A 19,215-nucleotide genomic window follows, 5' to 3' on the forward strand; every position below is an offset into this window, starting at 1 on the left:
AAATATGTATAATTATTATTTAATATATATAATTAATTTTTATAATACAATATATTATGAGCCGAGCTTTCAGCCAAAAAAATGTTATCTGAATTCCAATTTATATAGAAATTGATTTTAAATTTTATTCAAATCTATTTTTTTAATTAGTATTTTCATTTAAAACTTTTTATTTTTTGAATGAAACTTCAAATTTAGATGAATAGCCCCGCCATAAACATTTATAGCTAGCTACGTAGATTTGGAATGTGCTTCGAAATGATCTGTTAAACATGAAGGTTATGTGTAGTCCTTTGTTTTGTGTTTAGGCTTTACAGCCTCTTTGTCACCGAAAAGAATAATTATCCTAACCCTTTTAATGTTTTCTATAAATTTAATTATTATCTAATTTCAATGATTTAAAAATATAAAATGTTGTTTGAGACAGAACTTAAGCGACGTAGAAAGTTCAGACGTACCCCTGAAATTTAGTCCAATATAGGCCCAATATGGTTTTCCCAAGTCTTTAAGTCTAAGTCTTTGTTTTTTTTAAATTAGAACTACAATGCTATCATATTGAAACCCATAACAATACCGTCCAAAAGTTAAAAAACTAATTCGGCTTTATTGGCAAATGGCAAAGTAGTAGGCGAGAAGCATCGTCTTCATTTCTTTTTTGCTGGCGTTATAAAATAGAGTGAAATAGATTTGTCAACACGTAAAATCAGAAACACCCAAGGAAGATTCTAATGTTATTGTCCTAAAAAGACTAGACCCAAGTGTATAAAAAAATCTGGATACTGTCAGGGGCAGAGTTGGGGGCTGGTAGAGACCCCCTTCTAAAATAGAAAATTATTTATTTAAATTTTTTAAAATTTTAAAATTTTAAATTAATAAAAATAAATTTATACTTTCCAATTTCCTCCTCTAAACTAGTTTTTTAACTTCCCGTAGATAGTGTGAAGCAATAAGCACTAAGAAGGAAGCGTTGAAGAAAAAAAGGGCAGATCAATTTGCATAGAATAAAGAAATTTGAATAAGTGGAATTATTCAGTGTAGAATAGCCGGCACATAAAAAAAAGAAATTAATGTTGCGTGGAATATATTTAATTTTCTTTTTGGGTCGACTACTTGGCCAACAAGTTTATGAGATCACCACCCCGCAATTATTGTCCATACATTCCTATCCAACTAAACAAATATCTTTTACCTAATTAATTTATTCAACCTTGTACCAAGTCTTTCTTTAATAGGGATGTTTTAGTTTTCGAATTTCTAAGAGTTGGTTTCAATCTTATTTTATATATGAGTTTTATTCAATTTATATTTATTATTATATTTTAATATTAATTTTATTATAAATTTTATCATAATTATTTTTATAGAATGTTTAAAATTACATAGAGCTCATTTCAATCTTTAAATGAGAGAATAATATATTCAAGATACTCAAACTCACGACTTCTCAGACGACAATAATATCAATATTGATCGAGTTAAAATTTAATAATACCGTTTATATGTTTGAAAAACAAAGGTTGTTTACTATGAAAAGATTATAAATGATTGACATGTTTAATATACTAAACAACATCGACTTTTTTACAATTTAGGCTCCATTTGATTTTTGTTAATATAGGTTAGTTTTATTTTAGGTTTTATGTAAAATAAAAATACTAAAAAAATGTATTTAGTTTAATTTTTTTAAAATTATTTAATATATTAAATAATATGTTTGTTACCCTTAGTTTAGTGTAGTAATTACACAAATAATTATACTAAATTCTAATTACCATGCTGCTTTCAAATACACTCCTACTTAATTTAAGTTTAAGAAGTTATTTTTATACTATAACAATAATATTTTAATTTTAGGTCATATATATATATATATATATATATATATAATTATACGTTATTTTACTAATTTCATTTTAACAATCTATAAATTTTATTTACTAGATAATTATTCATACATTTTGATCTACTAAATAATTAACTAACTTAAATAGTATTATTACACCTTATATCCTATGAGACGCATGGATCTCCTCCCTCGTTAGAGTAACTTGTTATAAAGATTCTCCTGTAAAGGTCTAGTTCCACGTCCCCGCTTAAGCTATATCGACATTCTTTTCTCCCAAATATCACAGCATTGGGACCCTTGCAATATATATATATATATATATATATATATTAGAAAAAAAAACCCCACGAAGGCACCCATCAATCCATCACATATTATAGCTCCTTTGCTTGGTCCCTTCAAGTCAAATCTCAGAGCACCCTTGGCTAACACCTACCACCTTACCATGGCACTTAAGCTCGGTGGATACTTAACATTACTCTCCTCAGATCTCTCTTCATCACCTCTTTAAGTCTCCAAGTATAGCTATTCTCTACACCTCCTACAATATGAATCATCGTCGCCCTAGCAGCTCTTTGCATCCAATATAGTGTAAGCAGTCATTACAAGCCACCATCATATTTTATGTTGTAACAAGTATTTATTGTGAATTAATTGTAATTGCTTTAACTAAATTATAAAGCATTTACTATTGATTATCTATACTTAATCAATAATCAAGCGCTGATGATAAAGAGTACACGTTTAATTTTAGAGAGGGAATAACCTAACAAATATAAAATGCTTGAGTAAATAAATAAATTTGCATGGGATGTTTTATTTTTTGTTAATTCTACTAGTAATCATATTGTTGATTACTACTAACATATTATATTTGATGATTTGATTTTAAATAGTTACTTGTTTAGAGATTTTTTCTCAATTACAATTGATCACTTTTATAATAATTAATATATTTTAAAAATTTTAAAATTATGTAGTTATATAATTACAATTTATGCTATCAAACATGACATAGAAAATTGCAATCTAATTGCATTTCAGTAAATCAAACACATCTAGGTAATTAGAATTATCTAATAATTACACTTTCATCTAACTAATTCGTGATGTCCAAACAAACTCTTAAAAAACTTCATTTTATTGAAAATGAAAAAACATTGACATCAATATTTTAAATGTGTTTGATGAATGTGTTTTTTTTTTTATCTAATATAAAATTCTCAACAAAACTTGGTAACTAAGATAAGTTGCCACCTATCTCTTAATATTGAAATTGTAAAGTTGTTTTTTTTAAATAATTATATTTGAAATAAATTATCTCTATTTCAATTTCGACATATTACTTTTAGGGACAATAGCATATTTGCCCCTTGCACTTTATCAAATCTTTCAATGTGGTATTTACAATTTCAAATGTTTAATGTTCCCCAATAATTTCATTTTGTCTTCTAATATGGTATTTAGGTCTAACGACATTAATGCTTGACTTGTTAAGACACATAGACCACTCTTATGACGCCACTGTCGATATCATTTTTTATTTGAAAAAAGAGAGTCGACTTAAAAACAAAAATGGAGTTGCCACCGATCTTTTTTTGAGATGTGATCGGATCACCTTGAGATTGATCATTTTAATAAAACATTTTGATTTATTAAAGCAATGATTTTGGATCTACGAAATTCGAGAAAAAAGGGTTCAGGAGTCGGTTCCTCACGAGGAAGGGTTAGCACCCTCGTAACCCCCAAAATTAGTACCAATTGATTAATTAATGTCCTATTGTCTAAAATTTAAAAAAATATTTTGAACTACAATTTCTTTTAAAACATTTGAATAACTCAAATTGAACATTAAAATTCTCTTGTTTCGAAGGAATATAATATCACATCCAGTACGTTAGGACATGATTATTTCAACCTTCGAAACCACGATCAATTCTTGATTTCCAAAAGCTCATACATTTGAAAATTACAAAAGGTAATTCGATTATTTGGTCCAACAAAAAATCGAAACCCAACACGTTAGGGCACGATTTCTCAAATTTCCAAACATAAAACATTGCCTTTATTTTTTTAGAAATCTTTATCTCGAGATTCAAAATGTCATATCAAATGAGTTAGGACACAACACCTCGAATTCCTGAGAATAAACTTTTATTTGAAACTTAAGCGTTTTGATTGAAAAAGGGGTACTCGGTTACTTATATTCAACGAGGAAAATTGAAACCCAGTAAGTTAGGGCACAATCTTCTCGAAGATGCCAAATACCGAGTATTGCCTTATTTTGAAAACTTTTGAATAAAATGATTTTAAAACTTAAACGATATTAAAACACGACCTTTTAAGCGAATAAAATGCGATAGAATAATAATGTACAACATAAAGTAATAATTCATAAACAAAATGTTATAATAATGAATCACAAATAACAAATAAATACAAAGTAATAAAATCTAAAATAAAATATAAAACAATTCTAAGCAAATGATACATAAAAAGAATTTAAAATGGTTGTTATAAAAGCGATCTAAAGTATATAAAATAATTTTTAAAAAATTAGTATTCATTCAAGATAAAATAATATATAAAACTCTTTAAAAATAATATATAAACAATTCAAAATATATAATGTATAAAAAAATTTTGAAATACATAATATATGAAAATATTAAAGTAAATAATGTATAAAATTTAAAATGAGCGTTATATAAAAAGTTAAAACAGATAATAACAAAAAATGTAAAATAAATAAATAAATAAATAGAATGTTAATAACAAAAGTAAAAAACATATATAAGAAAAATAATAATGAAAATAATACTAGTATATATATAGAAATAAAATATAATAAATAGAAATATAATATTAGTAGAAATATAAATAGATAAATAATAATAGTATTAGAATAACAAAATAAATATAAATAGAAACATAATAATAATAGCAATAATATATTAAATTAGTTAATTTGATAATAAAATAGTGAAAATAAAAAAAAAGATTAAATCGAACCTTAAAGCAAAATTTTGGGGCAAATCAAAAATAAATAAAAGGAAATGGACCAATTTGAACATGTGAATAACAAGAAGGGACCAAAAAGGGAAATAATCTCCACCCTCCAAAATGCACAGTTTCAAGGAGGACCAAAATGCAGTCAAAACAAATTTTAGGGCAAAAAAATGAAAACTTAATTGCAAAATAATAAAAAAATAGAAAGGCTAAAAGCAATTGGACGAATTTAGAAAAAACAAAGAAATTGAAATGAAATGGATAAAATTCCCACGTAATTGAAAGAGAAAAGAAAATAATTCAATTCTAATGGAAATAGGAAAAGAGAGAATAATCCAATTCTAAATTGAAGTAAGAATACAAAAGTCCCCTCTTCAAAGAACAAAATACCCCTATTTATATACATAGATTTACTAAAAATAGCCTAAATAATTTAATAATAAAATAAAATAAAATAAAATATGTAACACCCCCCTAACCCCAAACCGTCGCCGGAATGAGGTTATGAGGCATTACCGGACATATCAGACAACTTACGAATAATTTACAATTAATATAAGTTTCATAGTATAATATAATAATTAAGTCCCTATCTTGAATTCTCGAAGTTCAAACACATATTAAAAGTAGAACGGAACTTGTTCGAGTATTCCAATTTTATTTTTTTTTATAAAAATTTCGGCAGCATTTCTGCTTATTTTTACCTAAACCTCCTGCAAATTCAAACCAAAACGACCAACACCAATATTTCGCATTCATATAACAACTTAATGTTCATGTATCAAAATATCATGTACTTTCCTTACCATTTCATTTAACCATCTAAATCTTATAATTTATCCTTCACTACTCAAAACAATATACATATTCGGGTGACTAAACAACACCTATGTACATGCCACCTTTACCCAAAAGAAAAATATACATCACCAAGTTTGTGTTGGAGTCGGGATTGTTTTGGATGTTGAGCGGGACACTTGACTTCTACTAACTGCTGCACGGAAACAATCAAATGCATTTGAGTATGGATATACTCGATTGGTATTACTATAAATCAAGACTATTTAACATTAATAAATTATAAACATCAACCATAAATTCTATAATTATTTAAACTACTTTTATATATAATTATTTTACTTCATAAATCTTAAATTCATAATTCATTTTTCTCATACTAACTCAATTCATAATTTAGTTCATACATTCTTTCTCGTACTTTTCAATAGTGCTAAAACAAATAATCTCATTTTTAAAATTTCATTTCAATTATTTACCCTATTAACAAAGCTCTGACTATGATGAGATACACGGATTTCCACCCAAACACACCGAATATCCAACCCAAACACACTCGAATATTGTAAATCCTCCGTAACACACGGTATAATATATCCTCCCAACACACCAATAAGGCATTAAATGCCTATTCGGATAAACCAAGTATATAATAATGAAACATCTTCTCTACGAACTACAATCTCTTCATCACATCATAAATCCAATGGCATGCCATTTGTATCGAATCTAGTCCGACAAGTTAATAGGGTATTATTTTACTTTTTTCTAATTTCAATTTAATTTACACAAAATTTTCAATACTCATTCAATTCAAATATCTATTATCTTAATTCATATACAAATTAATTTTCACACAAGTGTATACCATCAACACCATACAATTGTCACCATTTATTTATTTTTCAATCAATACACTTTTCAAATAATCACATACTTACCTCAAGTCTTACTTACCATACATAACAATTAAAATTTCAGCAATCAATAATAATTAAAATTTGAATTATAGTAATACACACCGTAATTCTCCCGTTTTAGTCCTCGATGACTTTCTCATTTCCTTTCGATGCTGATGCTTCAGGTTCTTTGTTGGCTACGAAAATAATAGTAATTTACATTATTATTTACAGCATTAATTATAATAAATAATTAAATTTCTAAATAATTCCTACTTTATTCCCAATTTAATCCTAACTAAACTTAATTATTTTCTTAATCCAATTCACTCTCTTTTTCTATTCAAATTTTGTCTAAACTTATATTTAACTATAAAATTTCCAGCATATTTCCCTAATTTCGAAATTTCTTCAATTTAGTCCCTACAACATAAAACTTATAGCCTAGTTTACAATTTAATCCCTTAATCAATTCTAACATAGAATTCATTCAATTAAATCCCCAATTCCATAATTTTTCCAACATGAACCCTACTTGGAAACATATGAACTCTTGAACTATCAACTTAATTTCATCAAAATCTTGTTTCAAAGCTTCTAAAACATCAAAATTAAGAGAAAAAAACTTAATTGACTTACCTTTTAAAGCTTCAAACCTTAAAACCCTAGTTTTTCCTTTCCCTTTTCTTTCTTTCTTTTTCTTTCCCTGTTTCGAAATGCTTCTGTTCTGTTTCTTCTTTGTTTCTTTTGTCTTTCTTTTTATTCTTTTATTATTTCATTTATTTTACTTATTTATTTTATCATTTAACTAATATATATTATTATTAATTTAATAACAATATAATTAACACATTTGTATATATGTATCTTTGTACATTTGTACACTATTATTACCATCCATTTGTCTTTCTTTTATTTATTTAACAAATAAAAATCTTATAATATTAATATTTAATTAATAAATATCTTTAACTTAAAATTTAAGTAAATACATAATTATAATACAAATGTATATATTTATATTATTACAAATGTCATTATTTAATTTGTTTTTCATACCAAAAATCTTATAATTTAATTATTTAATTAACAAATATCTTTATACTTAAATTATAAGTAATTAAATATTTAAATTACAAATATACCAATATAATTTTTATACATTTATATTTTATTACCATACATTTGTCAACTATTTAATTTATTTAAAACATAATATCCATTAAATAATCATAATAATTATAAAACCATAATAATAGTTTTATATAAAACCATGATAATAATTAAATATATTTAATACATATATTTAAGAAAATCCTGATTTTTTTTACTAATTACTCTAAATTAAGCTAAATTCACCTAATTAAAACCTAATTAGACACACCACTAAGCTCATAAATATTTTTAATAATTATTTTCGAACTTATTTCACTAAGACGGAGGCCCTATAACTCACTTTTCCGGTGCCCGTGAATTTCAAGTCATTACAAAATAAAAACAAAAAAAAATCATTTCTTCCTATTTTTAGCCTTTTACCAAGTCAACAAATTTTGAACTCCTTGGCTTTCTCCATCTTTTTTATTTGACCACAATTTAATGGTTGTCTTTCAATTTGGCCCTTTTTGACTCGTTTTCGACCAATTGCATCCTTTGACTTTATTTATTCAGTTATTATTTTTTGGGAGCCCAGGCCAAAATTAGCCCATTACATGTCACATTTGTACAGAAAAATAAATTCACATGTCAAGTCAAAGGACTTTGAAATAATTTTACAAATTTTTCTTTTCCAAGGCAAAAAAATTCATACAGTAATAGAAGCGACGTTAGAAGTAAGTCGGCTATCTAAAGGTAAGCCTTTTTCAAGTTTGAGTGAAACGCTGAAAAAGTGAATTTTGAACATTTTCATAGTGGCAATTGTTTTGATGCCAACATAGTTGAAGAGAGGATTGGGAAATGACCTAAAGATTTATGAGATAGAAATGTGACCAAATAATTTATTTACAAGAAAACTCTTGTAAAATTTATAACAGCTCTTTTTTCAGTAATGTAGGAAATAGTGGTTTCGGGGCTATCAAATTCGACGAGTAATTTTGTAAATATTATTATTTAATATTTACGAGTTAAATGTGATTTAAAAAAGATTTTTATTTGATAATTTATGTTATATAAGTGATTTATTAAGTTCAAGTGGTTTTAAAAATGAGGTATTAGAGCCTTATTTTTTATAAACCGAGTTGTAAATATTTATAAAAATATTTACATAGTGCCATTAAGGTGATATTAAAGTTTCATTGAAAAATTTTAACGCTTCGATACTTAATTAATTAAAAGAACCAAATTAAAAAAATGCATCCCTGGGACTCTATTTTCATAATCGAACTCGTAAATATTTATTAAAAATATTTACAAATCTAGTTGTGTAGTTAATTAGGTTTCGATTAAGTTAATTTGCTTGAATTAAAAGTAATTAGGTATAAAGACTAAATTGCATATAGGGTGAAAGTTGAATTATAGATTAAAGAAAAAGTAGAAGGGCTACATAAGAAACTATGTCATTGCTGATAAATGAGGTGGCATAAGTGTTTATTATTAAAAAAAAATTAAAGTTAAAATATGTATTATAATATTGTAATATTATATCTTAATGTTTGAAATAAAAGAAACACAGAAGCAAAAACGAAGTAGGAGAAAAAGAAAGAAAGGAGAAAATTGAGGTTTCAAAGTTGCAAGTTTAATTGGTTAGTCAATTTAGTCTATTCTTTTATAATTTTTATGTTTTTGGAATCCTGGTATTAAATACTACCCGACTCATGTCAAAATTTTAGAAATTACTGAGTTTTTAAATGTTGTTAATGTTGAATAATTTTAGTATTAGGGATTAAATTGATAGATTTTTAAGTAAGAAGTAAAAAAGGATTTAATTGTAGAATAAATTGTAAATTTTGAGTAATAGAGACTAAATTGTGAAAAGTTTGAAATTTATGGATTTAAGTGGAATTAGAGAGTTAAATCTAGTTTAAAGTGAAAACTGAATGAAAATATACAATTTATTGTGAAGAAATAAAATTAGTCTCGATTTAGGGACTAAATTGGAATTTAGACAAATGTTGAGTAAAAATTGAAATATGCAATATGAAATTGTATTGTATTGTATTGTATTGATGAATTTTAATTGTTCTAATTCTATAGCTAACGTCGTACCGGAATCTTAGACTAAAAAGGGAAAAGATAAAGTCGACGTGGAATAGCTCGGAATTCCTGGTCTGTATTTCTATAATCCGAAATTAGTTATTAATTGTTGTAATTTTTATTTAATGTATATGGTAAGTGTTGATGTGAGTAATTGATATTTTGATAATTGATTGAATGAATTGAATTAGTAGATATATATATATATTGAATTAATTAATTTTTAATTAAAATAAATATATGTGTAATTATGTGATTATATGAAAATCAGTATTGGAAATTGATTATATCTAAAATGTGAAATTAAACCTTATTAATTGTATCGGGCTGAGTCGGATATAGATGACATGTCATAGGATTGGAAGAGTTTAGGGATTTCTTCAACTTCGAGTCGATGAGACACTGGATGTCAGTTTATTTCAGTTAAGCTGATGAGACACTGGGTGTCAAATTATTACTTCGAATTATCCAATGAGGCACTGGGTGTCAAACTGGTGTGTTTTGGTTGGATTCGTATATCCTTTCGAGTCCGAGTCATGTTAACGGGAGTAAATGAATAATAAAGTTTTATAATTTATATTGAAATGGTATGGTACGAGAAATGGAAGTGAAATAGTGAATTGAAAATAGAATGTGAAAATATATGGAATATATGAGTTATATACTCATGAAATGACTATGGAATGGATATTACAATTGTATAATGAAATGTGAAATAAATTGTGAAATGCTATTTATATAGCAAGTATGAGAATTGAGATATTTGTGAAACAAATGAAATATGATATAGTTGTTGTAATAATTAAATATTAATATGTGTTTATATTTAAATTGCATATTTGTAATTTCTTATCTTTAAATATTTGGATTATAGAAATATCACTGAGTTTATACTCAGCGTACGGTTTTGTTTCCCGTACGCAAGTTAGGTACTTAACTTTTGATTGTCGATTCAACATCCAATAACGATCCCGAACTCAAAGGTGGTGATGTTTATCCTTTGTGTCGGCAGGTACCTAGGGCGTCTAAATAATAGTTATTTTGTGGTTTTATTGTAAATGAGGTTATAAGTTTAATTTTGGTTGGTTTAATACATGTAATTATGTGTTTATTTTTGAAGTCATATTATAGCATGGTAAGTTGAACTAAATCTAGATAGGTGCATGTGAATTTAATTCTATGTTTATGTGCTCATGAACTAGGCAAAATTGATTTTGATTTGATATGTTTAAAATTTGGATTAAAATGATGCTTTGATGACTTGTTTGATGATATGAAATGTTTGAAAATTCTGTCTGTTTGATCTGTAAACTTCGGTATTGCTCCGTAACCCAGTTTCAGCGAGGGATACGGGCTGGAGGTATTACAAAACTCTTGTATCATTTTCCTATAAATAGGAGCTATGAATGGACCTAATTACACAAGAAATTGGGTGTCGTTATTCTATTAGAAAATAGTGGTAATTTATTCACAAGAATAAATTCTATTTCTTGAAAAGCTCAAAGTTTCCCGTTTCCATAAAAAGAAAATTAACTTTCTCATTGAAAGTTAATAAAATTTTTCATTATATGCATTCAATTCATTTTTTTGTACCCATGCTTAAAACAATTTAGGGTTCAAGGATTATAAAGAAAATCGATTGGTAGAAAGCCAAGAAACAACCTAGACCACCACGCATAAAGTACATATAATAATTTGATTTAAGGTTTATTACTATAAATACCTTAAGGCTCAATTTTGATAAAAAATTTAAACTTTCGCTATGCCTAAAAAATCTATTTTCAAAATCAAAATTTCCAATAGAGATTTGCTTTATGGGCTTGGAATAATATTCTTGAAAGAATAAAGCTCCTGAAATGATAGTTGTGTTGGAATGTTGGAAATGGTCGTAACATTTTAATTTGGTGGGACTAATGGATCCTTAGCATTGAAAGATCTCAAGTTTCAAAGAACTTTACCAAGTGGATGCTACTTTGGTGAGTGGACTTACTCTAGTGACTCTTTTCTCATAAAAAAGTTGAAGCTATTCACACTGGAAACATGTAAAAAAAGGGTGACATAATGTGGTATTTCACAAATAAGATATGAAGTATATAGTGAGGTAAAGGTATAATATACTAGTGAATTCACCAATGGGAGGCATAATGGATTAAACCTTTAATCAAACCACCAATAAAACAAAAATTTAGAAATCTATTTGGAATCTCAAAACCACTCCTAAGGTTAAAATTTTTGTTTGATATATGTGTATTGATGTTATTGCTTCTAAAGAAAATATGACAAAATGACATAGAAGTTTCATGGCAGATTGTCATAGGTGTGAGTAGGGTAAAGAATATATGGAAGACATTCTTTTCTATTCCTGTTGGAGATCGATCTGTATAAACAATGAAAGAGAAAAATATAGAAGATCGAACATACAATTTTTTTTTGTGGAAAACTCCTCCGAATAAGATAAAAACCATGAGTAAATGAGGTTTTGGCTTTTCACTAAATGAGTAAACAAATGAGAGTATAATATGGAGAAAATAAACTTAAATATACTAAACATACAAACCCAAAACCCCTAAAATAAAGCCTTAACTGTAACACCCCCTAACCCCAAGCCATTATCGGAATAGGGCTACAAGGTATTGCCAGACTTATACACTAACATTTATACAAAACCGAGTCATAAACTTTACATTCCGGATCAATATTCATTAAACTTCATCATAAAGTCCCTAAAATCGGCCTACGGGGCCCAATATATGTTTTAGAAGTGATTCGGGACTAAACTGGCAACTTTAGAAATTTTTTCTTGAAGATAGGGACACACGCCCGTGTGGCCTGGGACATGACCGTGTGGCCTGGGACATGGTCGTGGGGCCAGGCCATGGGCAGATTCTGACTTATTCACACGGCCTGGGCACACGCCCATGTGACTTGGCCGTGTGAAAACATGATTTTTGACTATTTTTAAGCTATTTTCACATGCTAAACACATCTATTTCATGCCCAAACATTTATTAATAGTTCTTAAATCAAATATCATTCATTATGCCATTCAAACTTAGCAAATATTCATTCATTCACTCAATACCTCTTAAGAATTATGTACTACAATTCATATCAAAATTATACAACATTATCATACTAGTCAAACTCATGTAAGTTTAACTTCCAAAATATGCATATTTCATACCATGCTTCAACAACTTTCATGTTTATACACTATCATATACAAAATAACATCTTAATAACCTAGGTACATGCCATTTTGACAGAATAAAAGTATTCACTACTTTGAGTTCAGGATTGGCTTGGATGCTGAGTCCTTAACTTTCTTTCGTACCTAGACCTGCGCATGGAAACATACCGTACGCTGAGTATACACTCAGTGGTATTTCTATAAACTAATACTTAAAACAATAATAAGCTATGTATATATATTGTAACATAACTTTTTATTTCATAATCTTATTAGCTTCATCACTTACCTTTAACTAAGAGCTCTTAAATGTATTTAAACTATTCTTTTTATACTTTTCATATCCTTCAATATCTTTTAATACTTGTATAACAGTCACAGGCATAATCAATAGCAGTCAGTCTTTGTCTTTAGTACTTTCAATTACCCCTATTAACATAACTCGGACCTGGACGGATACACGGATCCAACCCACACACCGGGGATAATATATAGTGCTTTATCGGCCGAAACCGAAATAACCAGTAACAGTCATAGTCAGGTATAGAGTACCTCTTCGGAACGAATCTGGAACGGTCACAGTAGTCGACACATATAGTGTCTCATCGACACACAGTCGAAATATCCCTAAACACTTCCAATCCTATGTCATGCCAATTATATCCGACTAGTCCGACACTTGTTAATAGGGTGTAAAATCGTTACATTTCAATACAAAAGCAGTAATAATTTCTATCATATCATTCATTATACATTCTAACTACTAAGAATAGCAATTATATTGTATCAAATCATTAAGCATAGTTTATAGAAATACAAACCAAATTTCTCGAGTTTACTCGATATCCTCGATCACTTTCTCCTTTCCCTTTTTTGATGACGTTTTCGGTGCTACGTTAGCTACATAAAATTTAACATTTAAAATTATCAATATATATTATTTAATAACACACTCTTGTATTTTCATGGATCTTTTACTTAAATTTCAATTTAGTCCTTCCACCATAACCATTCTTTTCTTCAAAACAAATCCTATATTTTCATCCAATTATCATTTTAAACTATTCTAACTCTTAAATTTACAGATAAAACACTAATTATAACATCTTCTCAATTCAATCCCTATTATTGCAAGACATATATTTTCTTTTACAATTTAATCATTCTCCCACTTCTAACTTGAATTTCCATCAAATTAATACTTAATTCTTCCATTTATTCAACTTAATCAACATCTAAAATTTAATAACTTTCTAAATTTCAACATAACTCGAGTAGTACTCTTTCCTAGATTCCATAGACCTCAAAATTACAAGAAAATGGATCAAATTGACTTACCAATCAAGTTTGGAACTCCAAAACCTTAAATTTTCCTTCTTCTTTTTCTTTCTTTCTTTCCTGCTCTATTTCATTTTCATTCTTTCTTTTATTTCTTTCTTTTCGTAATAACCTAAATTTTTAGTGATGTTGGAGCAAGTGATTTGAGATCACTAAATCCGACAAATGAGTAGAAAATATTAATAATTTAGTGAATATAAGTTAAATGTGAAGTTAGAAAAATTTTTGAAATAGCGAATAGTGTACTAGAAATAAATATTTAAAAAAATTAGAATCGAAAACGAGGTATCGAGAGTTTAAAATTTTAAACGAGCCATAAATATTTTTATAAATATTTATGGAGTGTTAATAAGTTAGTATTAAAGTTTCATCAAGAAATTTTAAAGTTCCGATAGTTAATTGAATAAAAAGGACTAAATTGTAACAAATTTAAAATTATGAGAAATGATTAAATAGCTTAAATGATAAAAGAAAAAGGGTTTAAAAGGCAAAGAGACCCAAGGTCTATTTGGGTTGGACGGCAAGGGGCATGAAATCAGCAGGAAAATTGATGAATTAAGGGAAAAATTGAAATATTGCAAAGTTTACTTAATAAAGCTAGGACTAAAGTGGAATTATCTAGATTTCTCTTTATTTTTCTGAATTCTCATCAGCAAAAACACCATAAAAGGGTTTTCTTAAGCTGGTTTTTCATATTTTTACTGCAAGTAAGTTCAATTCTTGATTATTTCTTTAAATGTTTGTGTTTTATGACTTTTACAACTAGGTCCACTTGTTGAATTCATTAGTTTTAATTCTATGTTAATAGGGTGTAAAATCGTTACATTTCAATACAAAAGCAGTAATAATTTCTATCATATCATTCATTATACATTCTAACTACTAAGAATAGCAATTATATTGTATCAAATCATTAAGCATAGTTTATAGAAATACAAACCAAATTTCTCGAGTTTACTCGATATCCTCGATCACTTTCTCCTTTCCCTTTTTTGATGACGTTTTCGGTGCTACGTTAGCTACATAAAATTTAACATTTAAAATTATCAATATATATTATTTAATAACACACTCTTGTATTTTCATGGATCTTTTACTTAAATTTCAATTTAGTCCTTCCACCATAACCATTCTTTTTCTTCAAAACAAATCCTATATTTTCATCCAATTATCATTTTAAACTATTCTAACTCTTAAATTTACAGCATAAAACACTAATTATAACATCTTCTCAATTCAATCCCTATTATTGCAAGACATATATTTTCTTTTACAATTTAATCATTCTCCCACTTCTAACTTGAATTTCCATCAAATTAATACTTAATTCTTCCATTTATTCAACTTAATCAACATCTAAAAATTTAATAACTTTCTAAATTTCAACATAACTCGAGTAGTACTCTTTCCTAGGATTCCATAGACCTCAAAATTACAAGAAAATGGATCAAATTGACTTACCAATCAAGTTTGGAACTCCAAAACCTTAAATTTTCCTTCTTCTTTTTTTCTTTCTTTCTTTCCCTGCTCTATTTCATTTTCATTCTTTCTTTTTATTTCTTTCTTTTCTGTAATAACCTAAATTTTTAGTGATGTTGGAACAGTGATTTGAGATCACTAAATCCGACAAATGAGTAGAAAATATTAATAATTTAGTGAATATAAGTTAAATGTGAAGTTAGAAAAATTTTTGAAATAGCGAATAGTGTACTAGAAATAAATATTTAAAAAAATTAGAATCGAAAACGAGGTATCGAGAGTTTAAAAATTTTAAAACGAGCCATAAATATTTTTATAAATATTTATGGAGTGTTAATAAGTTAGTATTAAAGTTTCATCAAGAAATTTTAAAGTTCGATAGTTAATTGAATAAAAGGACTAAATTGTAACAAATTTAAAATTATGAGAAATGATTAAATAGCTTAAATGATAAAAGAAAAAGGGTTTAAAAGGCAAAGAGACCCAAGGTCTATTTGGGTTGGACGGCAAGGGCATGAAATCAGCAGGAAAATTGATGAATTAAGGGAAAATTGAAATATTGCAAAGTTTACTTAATAAAGCTAGGACTAAAGTGGAATTATCTAGATTTCTCTTTATTTTTCTGAATTCTCATCAGCAAAAACACCATAAAAGGGTTTTCTTAAGCTGGTTTTTCATATTTTTACTGCAAGTAAGTTCAATTCTTGATTATTTCTTTAAATGTTTGTGTTTTTATGACTTTTACAACTAGGTCCACTTGTTGAATTCATTAGTTTTTAATTCTATGAAAGAAATTGGAAGTTTCTATGAATATGTGCTGGAAGTATATGATGATTTAGCATGGAATTAGACTTTAAATTGTTTATATGCTGATTTTATTGGAAGAATTGAATAGAAAGTGAATGTTTGGGACCTAATGGTGAAAGAGTTTGAAGTTAAAATTTTATGTGGAAATTCTGAATTTTAATAGTTGTGAAATAACTTATAATGTCTAGGTAAAGTATTGATTGAGAAAAATCAGCTCAATTGAGAGGCTAATTGAGTAGGGATGAAATTGTTATTTATTAAAAGCTTAGGGGAAAAATGGTAATAAACAGCTTGCACTAAAACAAATTTGGACAGCAGCAGTAGACTAAATTTGAAAAATCACCATAAATTGTAGAAATCGAATTAGAAGGTGAAAAAATATGAAATTAAATCCTATTGAGTCTAGTTTCTCATAGAGAAATTATGTAAGCAATGGATTTTAAAATCATGAGATATAATGAATTTTGTGAGATAAGGTCAGAATAAATTCGGGTTCCCCTGTTCTGAATTTGAAAAATCATAAAAAATTGACTAAAAATAATTAGGGGCTTAAATTTATATGTATAGAATCCTGAATGAGTATATTTTCAAGAGAAACAAATGGGAACATCATCCGAATTTCGTACGAGGAGATAATTAATTTTTAGTGAAGAAGGGCCGGAACTGTCAGATGGCAAAATAGGGGGTGACTTTAAAGAATAAAATGTACTTATTGGATAAACCAAAAATTCTAAAAAATTTATGATAAGAAGATATGTGAGTCTAGTTTCAGGGAAAATTAGCAGATCCTAATTTAGAGTTCTGTAGCTCAAGATAAAAATAATTTAGTGACTATGACATGGATGGAGAGCATTGAATATACATAGATAAATAGTGAAATTGCAAATAATGTTACTTATAAGCGAGTTATAAACTTTAAGGATGTGAAATAGAATAAATGTGAAGTCAATACTGATAAGTGAAAAATTTTTATATTATAGATCAAGAATTCGAGGATAAACGAGGAAAAGAGAAAATTCCGGAATAGTTCCAGAAATCTCTACAACTACTGCAAATTGTTCCGAGTAAGTTCGTACGGTTAAATTATTAAATTTCAATATTATTTTATGAATGGTGATTAATATTTATGTATGTTAATTGTTGAAAATAAGTAAATTGTGTACAAAATATATGAAACTGAACTGAGTATTTCGGAGGAACGGAACGTTGGAAATGAGTACGATCTTTCAGTGAACAAGATGAATTGACGGTAAATTACCCAAGTAAACCGAGATTCAGCATTTGTTGCGAATTCTTGTGTTTGTTTTCTGTTTAGCTCTTACGAGCTTCCATTAACTCATATTAGTTTCAGTTAACCCTTTTGGGGTTTCAGTTCAGCTCTGGTGAGCTTGATTAGCCTTCTAAGCCCGCTTAGCACTTATGTGCTTCAGTTAGACTTCGGGCTTCAGATCACAATGTACTCAAATCCGTAAGTCATTCCTTAAATGGACAAGTTGGTAAGTTGTAATTGCAACGTGTGGAAAAAGAAATGTAAGTAATATTATCATTATTTTTTAGCTCAATTAAGTAATTTATTTTTAAAATGAGATTATGACTTAAAGGATGAAAGTAACTTACTTGAAATGTCCATATGATTTGAATTTTGGAAACTAATATTTGGTAAGGTTTATGGTTTAAGCCGACGAACTTACTAAGCTATAGTCAGCTTACTTGTAATGTTTATTGCTCTTTGTAGATTAATGAGAGGGTCAGAGGATCGGATCATCACGCTCAAGTCACATTATCTCGAATTTCCGGTAGATTTTGTTATAAGTACTTTAAATGGTTTAAATCGCATGTATAGGAGCTTATATGACTATGTTTTGTATCAACTCATGAATATATTAGTTAAGTTAATATAAGTTGATATATGATATGAATGGATATAATGTTAGATAAAATAAGGATTAGTGATATTGTTATGAAACGAATGTGATCTGGATGAAGATTGTAGTTGTTGAGTTGTTGTTGTAAATTTGAAATTGCAGGGAAGGTTAGATGTTTCTAAAGGGGTTATATATTGAATTTTTTTTAAATAATAATTATTATATTACGAAAAATTTCCGGAGTACTTGAATAAGTCCCTATTCATTTATAATACGTGATTTAGGCCTCGAGGGTTCATAAAAGAGACCTAAATATTTAATTTTAATATATTTGTTGTTTATTCATGAATTGTTTGTAAATTAACCAATATGTTCGGTAACGCCTCGTAACCCTATTTCGACGACGGTTTGGGATTATGGGGTGTTACATTTTCTTTTATTTGTTTTATTTAATTACTTTATTATATTATATTATTATAATATACTTTAATCATTATTATTATTTTCTTATAAAATAAGTAAATAGACATGTTTATTACATGTGTACCATTTATATTTTTACACATTTGTCACCTTATAGCCTAATTGCTAATTTAGTCCCTTGGCTTTCCTACAGTTTATAATTAAACCTTCACACTTTATTCAATCTAGTCCTTTCACTAAATTAGCCTTAATTCAAGCTAATTCACTTAATCAAAGTCTAATCAACTACACTACTAGCTTCGTAAATATTTCTAATAAATATTTACGAATTCATTTTGCAAAAATAATGACCTGAAAATTTCAATTTTTCCA

At 27.4% G+C, this 19,215-nt stretch overlaps 1 long non-coding RNA gene across 1 annotated transcript; it reads right to left on the reverse strand.

Annotated features, from left to right (window-relative positions):
- Positions 1-6,460: 6,460 nt before the first annotated feature.
- Positions 6,461-7,308, reverse strand: LOC128285302 (uncharacterized). Its single transcript, XR_008275777.1, has 2 exons — positions 7,192-7,308; positions 6,461-6,749 (listed from the first exon to the last, which is right to left on the reverse strand). It is a non-coding gene; the product is annotated as an uncharacterized LOC128285302 (long non-coding RNA).
- Positions 7,309-19,215: the final 11,907 nt, after the last annotated feature.

Source organism: Gossypium arboreum, chromosome 12 (genome assembly GCF_025698485.1).
Source record: "Gossypium arboreum isolate Shixiya-1 chromosome 12, ASM2569848v2, whole genome shotgun sequence".
NCBI classification, from domain to species: domain Eukaryota; kingdom Viridiplantae; phylum Streptophyta; class Magnoliopsida; order Malvales; family Malvaceae; genus Gossypium; species Gossypium arboreum.